We start from the raw sequence: 12,457 nt of genomic DNA, 5'->3' as shown, positions 1-12,457 counted from the left end.
TCTGTAGAAACTCAAAATTTATGACTGTGCCCAGCACATTAAAACATACCCAGTGGATACTCATTAACTACCTGTGATGATGATACATGATCCAGTATAATTTGCCTCTTAATTACTTTGAAAAATTTGAACTCAAGTGCTAAACAATGAGCTTTCCCTGGAGAAAATGAATTTGCCTGACATAAGCAAAGTAAAAGCAGTTTAAAGCAAATGGCATAGCACTCATTTTTATTTTGAGCTGTTGAGGATTTGAATGCTGAAACAAGTTTCCCACTGCAGAACCCTCTCGGCCACCTGGAATGAGACTGATATTCACATCATATCATTCTGTCTGATGAAACTTAATTTGAAGTTCTGTTTCACACATAAAAGCACTTAGTTCTCTCATGTGCTTGATAGAAATAAAGGCTAGAAGGACAAGATCTAGGTTATACGTGAAAGGATTAGCCTTGACAGGAAAGAAAAATGTTTTGTCCTCTTGTAGCTTAGCTTTACAAGAAAGATGCATTCATACAAAATAAACCTTACCCTCCCAGATAAGCAAAATCATTAAAGGTATTGTTTCACATTCTGCTTTGAATTCGTGGATTCGACTTCCATCTGTCCACAGGTTCAAAATCTACAGAAGGCATGTGATATATGAATGCATGACTCAACTAATTAAAATGGCCTTAAGATATACTTTGCAGAAATTTATCAGTTTGAGTTTTAAATTTGTAAATAAATTCACTTAATTAGTATTTGTCTTTTCCACTGCCAACTAAGTTCATCTGGCACATAGGAAGTAATCAGTGAGTATTTACTGAATAAATTAATGAATGAATGAACAATTTAAAAACTGATTGTATCCAGACATTCATTAATTTGTTCACTCAACAAATATGTGTCAGTCACTCCAAAGGATACAAATCTTCGTAAAAACGTGAAGATAATGAGCAGACCCTTTTCTTTTTTGCTTTATCAAATAATAGCAATTCTCTCCCTGCTAGAAGTTTTGGCACCTACATAATAGTCAGTAGTATAATAGCTATTATTTTTTTATCATGAGACAATTTACATGAATATCTCATTGAATTTGTACAAAAATCTTATGAAAAAGATGCATCAATGTACTCATTTTGGATAAAGAAGTTGAGACCTAGAGAGTAAATAACTTACTCAAATCACATGGTTAGAAATGGTTACAAGGGTATTCAAAATCAGGGTCATTCCAAAGGCTGTTTTGTGACTACCATGGTTCTTCTGTTTCCTAAGACTGAGCTCTTAGGAAGAGAAAGTTCTTTTAGAACTTCTATAATTTAAAGATATCTTTCCTGCCATTAGTTATTTCTCTAATTTCATAGTATCCTGGGACTAGACAGTCACAGATTCTATTTAACATTTTCTTTTGTCTGGTTGTTTAAAATATACTATGTTAGTATATTTGAGAGCTTGAGGACAAAAATCACATTTTAACAGGAGTCATCAAATCCCATCAAGTTGACATCAGCTTGAAAATGCATCAGACTTATAAATAATTCAAATTAGTCTCTAGTTGACTAATCAAGTTCCAAAATTTGTCTATATCATGTCTTTATGGAACAGGTAATTATTATTTATCACTGAGCTTTAACTTTTATTGCCACATTTAATAATACATCTAAATACTTCACATAAGTATACCACAATTTTTAGTGGAAATGATTAATCCATTTAGAACCAAGATCACTTTGTTTGTTTTTACTAATTTCTCATCTAGATGAGATTCAGATTCTTGAGGGGCCAGTCCATTTAGCTCTCTGGGCTATAAAAATGATCATCATATTCCACAGGTAGAAATCTGTAATTTTAATGTGAGAAAAATATTTCTAACCTGGTTGTAGGCTTCTTCAGGAGATGCAAAATAGTTAACCACTAACTCTAAATAGAAACAAATTAGGGGATAAACAGGAAAATTTTTAATTCAAAATATCAAATAATAGATAAAAATTTCAGCTCACACATTAGTAAAAAATTATGTTCTCACAGACTCAGTGCATATTTTGTACATATTTTCCATCAAGAAACAATCTTACCTGATCTTGGTATCAAAAGGGTTGTATTTCTCTTGAACAATTGGACTGTTTTAATGTTTTGTGATTTATAAAATTGATTGAATTCCTTTTGCCGATGGTTGCTAGAAAGGTTAGAATCAGATTTGTGTCCCAGTGTTTAGAAGTATATAAGATGCTATGGTACCTGTCTTTTATAGTCTCATTCCTGAGTCTGTTTTATGTTCTTAATCTGGCTGTGCCATCTCCTTTTTCACTTACTTTTAACTTTAATTAATTTTTTATACTTCAGATAACTTAGTAAACTGCCTTAAAATCCTTAAAATGGTAATTTATTCCTTCATTTTCAATCCTTACATTTTTTTCTTACCTTGTTACATTGGCTAGGACTACCAATATAAGTGTGAAGTGATGGTAGCATCCTTGTCATATTCACAATCTCAAATGAATGGTTTTCAACAGAATTTTTTGTAAATACCTTTTATTAAATTAAAGATATTCCCTTTATGCCAGATTTCCTAAAAATTTTTATTATGAATGGATGTTGACTGTTAACAAATGATTTTTCGGTGTCTAAGAAGATATGGCATGTCTTTTGTAGTCTGTTGATGTGATAAATTCCATTGATTTTCTACTGAAAAACCAAACTTCCATTATTAGAAATAAACCAGGTTAGTTTTGTTCTATTTTTCTTTTTATAAATTCCTGGATTTCACATGTCAATATTTTATTTAAGATTTGGTATCATGGTTCATGAAAAAAAATTGGCCTGACATTTTCCTTTGTATTTTAAGCTCTTGTCAGGTTTCATTATCGAGGTTATGGAGGTCTCACAAAAAAGTTGGGAAGTGTCCTTTTTTTCCCTATTTTCTAGAAAAGCCTATGTCAGATACATTATTTTTTTTCTTTACATACAGTCATGCACCACATAACAACATTTCAGTTAACAACAGACCACGTATACAATGGTGGTCCCATAAGATTATAATACTGCAATTTATATGTCTAGATATGTTCAGATACAAAAATACTTACCATTGTGTTATAGTCACCTACAATATTCAGCACAGTAACATGCTGTACAGGTTTGTAGCCTAGGAGCAATACTATATAGCCTAGCTATGTGGTACGATATAACATGTAAGTTTGTATAAGTACATTCTATGATTTTCACACTATGATGAAATCACCTAACAACACATTTCTTATAACATATGCCTATCGTTACGTAATGCACGACTGTATGTTGAAAAACTCATTGGTAATGCTATCTGTATTTCTTAGTCTGTTTGTGTTGCTATAAAAGAATACCTGAGACTGAGTAATTTATAAAGAAAAGAGTTTTATTTGGCTCACAGTTCTGCAGGTTGTACAAGAAGCATGGTCCCAGCATCTGCTTCTGGTGAGGGCCCCAAGGAGCTTCCATTGATGGCATAAGGTGAAGGGGAGGTGGCATATGCAGAGATCACATGGCAAGAAAGGGTGCAAAACAGAGATGGGGGGAGGTGCCAGGCTCACTCCCCACTCCCCCACCCCAGAAAAGGCTGTAATCTATTCATAAGATTAAATTGGTACTTAAAATCAGTGCTAAAATTGCCTATCTTTTGAGAAAAGGGTGAGTTGGATTTCCACTCTCCATAATACACAAAAATGAATTCTAGATGAATTACAGATCACAAAGGAAAGGGAAATTTACTTTTATAATATTGGAATGAGGGGCTTTCTTACATATGATAAACTCCAGAAATAAATCAAACAAACAAAAAAGGGCAAGATTTAACTGCAAAAAAAATAACAGTTTCATAGGAGAAAAAACTATAAGCAAGTTAAAATTCAAATGAAAATATAGTAGAAAATATTTGTAGAATACAACAAACCAGCAGTAAAACCCCAAATATATAAAAAGTTTCTACTAATCAATGACTAACAACCAAAATGATCTAATAGATAAATGGGCAAAAATATAAACATGTATTTCACAGAATAAAAAATGTAGCTGTCCAGTAAACATTTGGAAAACTTTCGATATCAGTAATAATTTTAAATATAAAATTAAATTAAAATTTTTAAAAATTTAATATATCAGTGAAATTTTTTTCACTTAAAAGTTTGGGAAATAAAAGGACTAATGTTCAGTGTTAGTAAATATGGGAGAAAGTTGGCATTCTTCTTTATTATTAATAAGGGTCTACATTCATTCAGTATTTTGGAGTATAATTCTTCACTGTCTAGTAAAATTTGCTTTCTTTCCTTTTCAATATAATTTTGTTTTAGTTTTCATTGAGATATAACATAACTCAAAGGTATGTCAAGTGCACTCATGTTAATTATGCAATTCAATATGTTTTTTAGACACGTAACCCATTATGTAACCATACCAAGATTAAGATATGGTAACTCCCATTATAATAGATTCCTTTTGCCTATTTGGACTTCATGTAAAAGAAATCATACAGTTAGTATTCTTTTGTGTCGAATTTCTTCGTATAACTTGTCCATGATTTTCATCCAAGTAGATGAGTATATCAGTAAGTCTTTCATTTTTAATGCTGTGGAATATTCTAATGTTTGAGTATACACCAAACTCTTTGTCAATTTCCTGTTGACAGACATTTAGATTATTTCCAGTTTGGGGCTGTTAGGAATAAAGTTATTGTGAATAGTTTTGCACATGTCTTTTGATGGGCATGGATCCTCATTGCTCTTGGGATTCCTGGGTCATAGAGCTGGAATATTTTTAGCTTTAATAGTTATTTCCAGTTTTCCAAAGCTCTATGTCAATTTACACTTCCACAAACTATGGATGAGATTTCTAGTTGCTATATATCCTCTATCCATCCCAGTATTCAGTATTGCCAATCTTTTTAATTTTAGCCACTGTGTTTGGGGTATGGGGGCACCTCTTTGTGATTTGCATTTCCCAGATGAATAATGATGTTAAATACATTTTCATATGCTTATCATTTAACTACCCCCTTTTGTTAAATGCCTGTTCCTCATGAAATTTGAAATGCACATACACCTTAACCCAGCACTTCCACTTCTAGGAATCTATTCTATAAATATATTCACCCTATTTCTGCAAGAAATATGTATATTGGAACATTGCTTATAATACCAAAGCACTGAAAACAGCCCGCATGTTCTGTTTAGGGAAACATTATGAGAAACTAGGCAGTTATCTGTATAATGATGCGAATCCATGAAAAATAGTTTGAATGCTTTTCTTGCCCTTGGGAGATATACAGAACAGAACCAGGGAGGAAATGTCCTCCCAGATAGAAAACATTTATACGTTTTTAGAGGTCTGCCACTTTCCGTATATATGACAGTCTCCAAAATAAATATTAATATCTTTCAATCAATATCACTGATTTTTAAACAGAATAAAATGAGATTAACTATGTAAATGTATTTTTGGAATGATGCAAACTGATGCACTATACAAATGTTTTTCATAATTCTCCAAATATCCAATAAATCTGTCAAAATTTCAACCATTAAGAATTTAGTAGAATATTTTAAAGATGTAATTTAAAGAAGTAATAATAACTGCTAATATTTACACAGTACTTTCTGATTTAGATTATGTATTAAATATTTCCTATTATAATAGCTTGGTTGAATAGGAAAGGCAAATATCATTGTTTTTGTTAGTGGTGGTGGTTATGGTAGTAATATTAATAGTAGTACTACTAACAATACTGGTAGTACTACTATCACTACTACCATCACTAGTAACAACTAGTAGGACTTGTTGTAGTGGAAATAATAGTAGTAGTTCTATTCATGTTTGTTTATCATAATCATTCTTGACATAGAAAGTCAAGTTGAAAAAGTTCCCCAAGTCCAAATAGTCAAGGGTAGACCCAGGATTAAAATCCAGGCATACTGACTCCAAATATCAGAAAAGCCAGTCTGAGAGAGTAAAGTGCCTCACTCACATAGTTGGCATAAGAAAGAGCTAAAACTCAAATCAGAGTCATCTGTCTCCACAGCCCACACACTGAAATCCTGCCTTTTACTTTACACAGACGTTGTATCAAAGTTTGGTACCCTTATTTCCCAGTTCTTACGTACTACAAAGAAATAAATTAGAAAAGACACAGGGCAGATGGCCTTTGCTCTGTTAAACTTGTAAAACCAAAGAACAGAATTAGAAAAGCATGACTAAAAGGGATATTTAAAGTTTGATAGCTATTTAAACCCCCTTCTTGTGGATTTGACAGATAAAAGAAAAGCTTCCATATTGTGGTGACTCAGTGTAATCCCACATTATTACAGATTTAATTGGTTGATATTGTTATAATAACAAACCCCTTTTAGATTAATTTTTTCAATATATTATGAAAATATTTCTAAAATACACTGCATGTATCATTGCCTTAAGTAGCCAACTCTGACCAATTGGCATTTTCTTTATGCTTCGCCTTTTCTATAGTCTTTCAAGTTTCAGTTAAAACATACTCATCTGTTCAGTATTTCTTCTTTGACTATTATCAAAACAAAAACAAACAAAATGAAAAAATAAATGAAAACAAAAAAAGGAAAGAGAAATGACAACCAAAAAAATATATAAAAAGGAGAGATAACAAAGCTTTTGAAAGTGTATGAACAAAACGTAAACTAAATTAAAAACGAGATTCTTTTACGAGTAAGATAAATCCATAAGTTTTGGGATGTGGCTTTATAATATAGATTGAGACTGCTTCAAAGTATTTGCTGCTTATTCCTGGTTTTTGACTATTGTGTTTCTAAGGAGGCCATTATATAATAATTTTTTTAATAGAAATCTGATTATTACCTGTCTGCTTAAAACTCTTCAGTTATTTCTATTCAGCCATAGGATATTGTCCCCAGCCCATAATATGGCTCACAATCTGGCTGCTTCCTGACTCTCCAATTTTATCGTCTATCATTTCCCCTTGCACTCTCTGATCCAGGTACATTGTACTGCCCTCAGTTTCTCAAATGTATATGCTCATTTACACCTACAGTCCTATCTAGTTACATTTCCATCTACCTGGAAAGCTCAGCCCCACCCCTATCTCTTGTCCTCAACCTAGTTAATGCCTGTACGAACTTCAAGTTTTAGCTAAAGTATCACTTCTTCAGGAAGAACATTCCTGACTCCTCAACCAGTGTAAATACCCTCATATATGCTCCCATACATAGCTAATTTCACTGAAATACAACATATTTACAGTTAGTCATTTAATCTATGTTATCCCTACCAGAATAGAGGCTCCGCTGGGGCCCTAAACATGACTACCTTATTGCCATTATATCCCCAGCACCCCATGCAGTGCCTGTCACAAGCCAAGTGCTCAGAAAATATTTGTTGAACTGAAATAAACTGATTGCAGAATCTAAGTAGGTGAAAGGTTATTGCGTTATCATTAGTTACCACATATGAGCTCAGTGACATCCTTGAAGAAAAAAAGATTCTAAAATTAGAGAAATTATTTAGGAATTAGCATAGCTGACAGAGAATATTATCGATGTTCCAGACGGCAAAGATTAGGAACTCCTGCCAAGTGTGAAGATTATCGATGTGCTCTCAAGAAGCTTACATTCTAGTAGGAGAAATCAACAACAAACAGGAAAATAAAGAATGACTTTCTTTTCTCAGTGAAATAAGAATTGGATTGAGAGCCCCATATCTCAGCAGGAAAGGTGCCCACATTCTGGACAGTGCCAGAGAGTAAGTTACTGCCTGTAAGGAGGACAGCTCCAGAAAGTCTTCAACATCCTGGAGGAATCTGACTCCCTCGTGCATTAACAGCTTGTGACTGTTGCCCTTGTGCCTAAGGATGCCCTTTTCCTTTCTTTGCCTGGGTGCTACCAGTGACTCTTAATATCTGGATTTTTAAAAAGATGAATAAGAACAAATGATAATGTTTTAATAAATACATTCCTTTAACTTAGAAGTACAAGATGACTTTGCTTGTTTGTTTGTTTGTTTTTACATTTTTATTTTGATGCTCAAGAGAGATGAAGTAGCCCCTGCCTATACTCCAGGATCATTTTCTGTCTCTTCGTATCTTATTCTTTAAGTCTCCAGAAAACTCCAATTACTTGTAATTTCCTACACATAATATTTGTTTCACACCTCTAAATCTTTACCTTGTTTCCTTTGATTGGAAAGCCCTTTACAACCATTCTTAGCCTAAGTAAAACTCCTGCTATTTTGTCAAAACTCAGTTCAGCACCATTCTTTCCAGAAATACTTAGGAATCCTTTTCTATGCACTCATTAACTTTTTCACATTGTATTGAAATTATCTGTGTTTTATCTTCAAGACTGAAGGCATTGATTCACTCATTCAAAAAAATTATGTTTATTATTTGACGGGCATTCATTCATTCATTTTTTCATTGATTGAACAAATACTTATTGAATGCCTACTATGAGACAGGCACTTGTTCTCAGTGCTGAAGATACCACAATGAGAAAGACAATAAATTGCCTGCCATCATGAAGGGGACTCTGTGGTGGAATTTTAGGTAGTGATAAGTGCTATGAGGTGGGGTAAGGACAATTCAGGGACTGGGAACAGGTAGGCTGTAATAGATACGGTGGTCAGAAAAAGCTTCTTTTAGAAGATGATATCAGAGAAGATTCAGTAATGAAGCAAAGGGAATATCAGGGAAGGAATCTTACTGACAGAGGGGACAGATGTTTCCCAGCTCCTGAAGCAGGAGGGAGTGGCTGTGTTCTAGGGGCATCAGGAAGAATGATGTAGGTGGAAAGGAGTGAACAAGGCAGAAAGTGGTAAAGATGAGGTTGCTTCACCGGCAGTGGCCAGAGTATGTAGGACCTCATAGGAGTTTAGATTTTATTCTAAGTGAGATAGGCAGTCACTGAGGGTTTTGACACAGATAGCAATTTATTCTAGTGGTTTAAAACATTACTCTGGCAGCAATGTGGAGAATAGACCAAAGTGGAGAAAACTAAAGTGGAGTAGCCAGACGTGACACCCAGTACTAAGGTCGCAATGATGGGCAAGAAAGAGGCTTACAGAGAGGCACACATGACAGTGACGAAGAACGTGAACTCTTGAGCCAGTCTGTCTGGGTCTGAATCTGGCTCCCCGCCTTACATGGCATGACCTTGTGCAATTCACTTAATGTCTCTGTGCTTCCGTTTCTTTGTTTATAAAATAGGGATAAATGATAATAAACACTTACCTTTTAGGGTTATTGGAAAGATTAAATGAGTCATTACTTGTTCAGTGCTTAAGCCAGTTCCTAGCACAAAGTTCATTAGCTAGAAACATTACAAACTTGGGACAGGGTCACAGGTATATCAGATGGCGTTGGGATGGTTAAGAGCTACGATGAGTGTTACTAACCAAGGTGCTAGGGAAGCCCACAGGAGGAGTTCCTACGTAGTTCTGAGTGGTCAGCATAGTGGTTGGGCAAAGAGTAAGTGCAAAAATAAATAATATGTTCAGATTATGTTGCTTTACTTTTTGAGGTAGATCTTTTGGGTATCAATTTTTATTTCCACACAGTGCTATTATCAGTACATAAGAATCTCTGTGCAGAGAGAGATTCTACTCTGTTAAAAGTAGAAGTCATCTTCACTTTTAACTAATTTTTTAATTAGTATTTCTTCTTAGCATCATATAAAATTCATTTAAGCCCCGTTTTTCTTCTAAGAAAAAATTTACTTATTGATAAATAGATGCTAAGAAAGATACAATAGTCCCTACAGATCACAGAATTGTGAATCTGCACCAAGTGGTTTACGAAATGTACACTCATCTTTGGCTTGAAAGCATCATTGACTTCTCTTATTTATCAGTGGTGAGTCATTACAGCACAAACGTGTTTTATGGATTGTAGATGGGAATAAAATGAACTAAAGGAAATGACCTTGTAAAAAATGTAGTGAATGACTGTGTAGTCACTAAAATACCACCACAGGAGGGCCCGGTGTCTTTCCTTGAATGTGGCATGCTCTTCAGAAGAAGAAAAACCTCTGAGCCTGGTGACTCCCAAGGACGAGCACATAAAGGAGATGAATCACTTTCCAGTTTTCATCAGTGAATCACAGTTGAGATCACCACTACTTAATTTGATCTTTTCAAACGTATGAGTCACCACACAAGTCCCTGCATTCTAAATTAGAATGAGAACAGATTTCGTGATGTTCGGTCAAATAGCTCTTAAGGGGTCTTTCTTCCGGAACCAGGGCAGTTTGCCTGGACTGGAAGAATGGGTATGGTACATCAGATGTGTTCCAAACAGCCAGCTCAGGCCTAAATACATTACCCCATCAGCTCTCTGCTAACTGGTGCAATAAAGTCACTTCCTGAACTTAGAGGGTAGAGAGAACTCTGACAAGGGTATAAATAATGCACAGAACAGCTCTGCTCAAACCACAGGATCCAGAGACTCTCACAGGCATGGGAATCCTACCAACAAAGATTCAGGTATTTCCCTCTTTTATTAAAGATGTTAGCACTTCCAATTGCCTTCTGTAATATGAGTCATGCTGTCAACTTGGGAGAACTCCAAAGCCACATAGATTCCCTATATGATCCCCAGCCAATGACTCCTTTGGCCTCCTTGGTGTTAATGACCTTCCTCTCACAACTCCCATTTCACATCACCCATACCCCTACACCCATCCTGGATTGCTATGCTTCTGTCATTGCTTGGAACTATTCCATCTCTTAAATTCAAACAGTGCACTTGCTAACTGCAACATTCCTTTCAATATTCTCATTTAGTTACGCCCCTTCTATTATTTCATCAGCCTCATCATGACTTCCAGATCCCCTCGTCTTTCTCTAAATATCAGCCCCTCTTGTCTTCAATGCTTTTGCAATAATAGTCATTACAGTAGCAGTAATAACAAGTAGTAGCAATTAACAGCCATAGAAAATAACATTTATTGAGTTATAAGTTTATGCCAGGCACTGTACTAAGCACTTACATCATTTAATGATGCCTTACATCATCTAATACTCAGGACTATCTATGAACCAGGTGTTGAGGGCCTTAGCCAAGCCTTCCTTCCATATTAAGTAAGGCTTTCTAGATCTTGAACAATTGTACACTGTTCATCATTACAATGCAACTACTCACATGAGATGCTTAGTCATCATTCTAAAACCTAGGATGATGTAGCAGCTGGCACCATTGGTATGGTAAAGAATTGTACCTGGAATCTATGCTAGTTAGATCTAGGAAATGAGCTTGCTAAAGGCAGTTTTTGCAACCTTAATGAGTAGTTATACTGGAGATTGGGACGACATATTTGGGGGTAGAAGAGATGTGGTAAGCTCCTACTCATGGCTTCCTGCAACTTAATAGGACCTCATTCTGGGCAGGAAAAACGCCATCACCATCGGCCTAGGCAGTTGTTCTGTGAAGAACTGGGGAAAGTTGAGAAGCCGTATGCACCTCATCTCCCTTAGATGAGGTATCGGGACATCCGTTGCTAAAATGTAGTCTTTGCTCATATAACATCTATCTTAGTTCTTTCAGCTTCTATAACAAAACATTATAGATTGAGTAGTTTATAAACAACAGAATTTATTTCTCACATTTCTGGAGGCTGGGAAGCCCAAGATGAAGGAGGCAACAGATTTGATGTCTGGTGAGGGCCTTTTTCCTGGTTTATGGATGGTGACTTCTAGCTGTGTCCTCACATGGTGGAAGGAATGAAGGGCCACTTGGGCCACTTTCATAAGGGCACTAATCCCATTCATGAGGTCTCCACTCATGATGTAATAACTTCCCAAAGTTCTCACCTCCTGATGTCATCACCTTGGGTGTTAGGATTTTAATATATGAATTTGGGGAGGGGGCTGCATGAGCCTTCAAACCATAGAAATGTCTATATACATCTGTGTGTCAGAGTTTGCCAAGCCTCAAGCCTGATTTTCTGAAGAATTACTACAGAGATTACTATCGTCATTTTATAAATAAACAGCAAAATTTTATCGCATCGTTCATTCCCTTGTCAATAATTTCAACTCCTTTTCCCAACAGTAATTACATTGCACCCACCTTCCCAAACATCCATCCAGCCCAGATTTTTATCCTGACTTGTAGAACCATGTAAGCAACTTCCTACTTGACATTTCCCCTTGGCTAGCCTATATATACACCTGAATCTCAGCATGTCCCCAAACAAACTCCTCTCTTCCCCAAAACCTTCTCTGGGGTATCATCTTGTTGACTGATGCAACCAGACTACAAGCATGAAATCTGAGCATTAACGTTTGCTCTTCCTCTTCCTCACTGCCTACATCCAAACAAATAGTATACATTTTGGTCTTGTCCTTAATATGTCTCAAGGCCACACACTCTTCTCCATCTCCACCATAGCTCAGTTCAGGTCATCAATATCTCTAACCTGAAAGAGTTTGAGTTGATCTTCCTGCCACCTGTCTGGTCCCCTATAATTCA

Source organism: Eulemur rufifrons, chromosome 8, assembly GCF_041146395.1.
Source record: "Eulemur rufifrons isolate Redbay chromosome 8, OSU_ERuf_1, whole genome shotgun sequence".
In the NCBI taxonomy this organism is placed as follows: Eukaryota; Metazoa; Chordata; class Mammalia; order Primates; family Lemuridae; genus Eulemur; species Eulemur rufifrons.
This window is presented reverse-complemented; position numbering follows the sequence as displayed.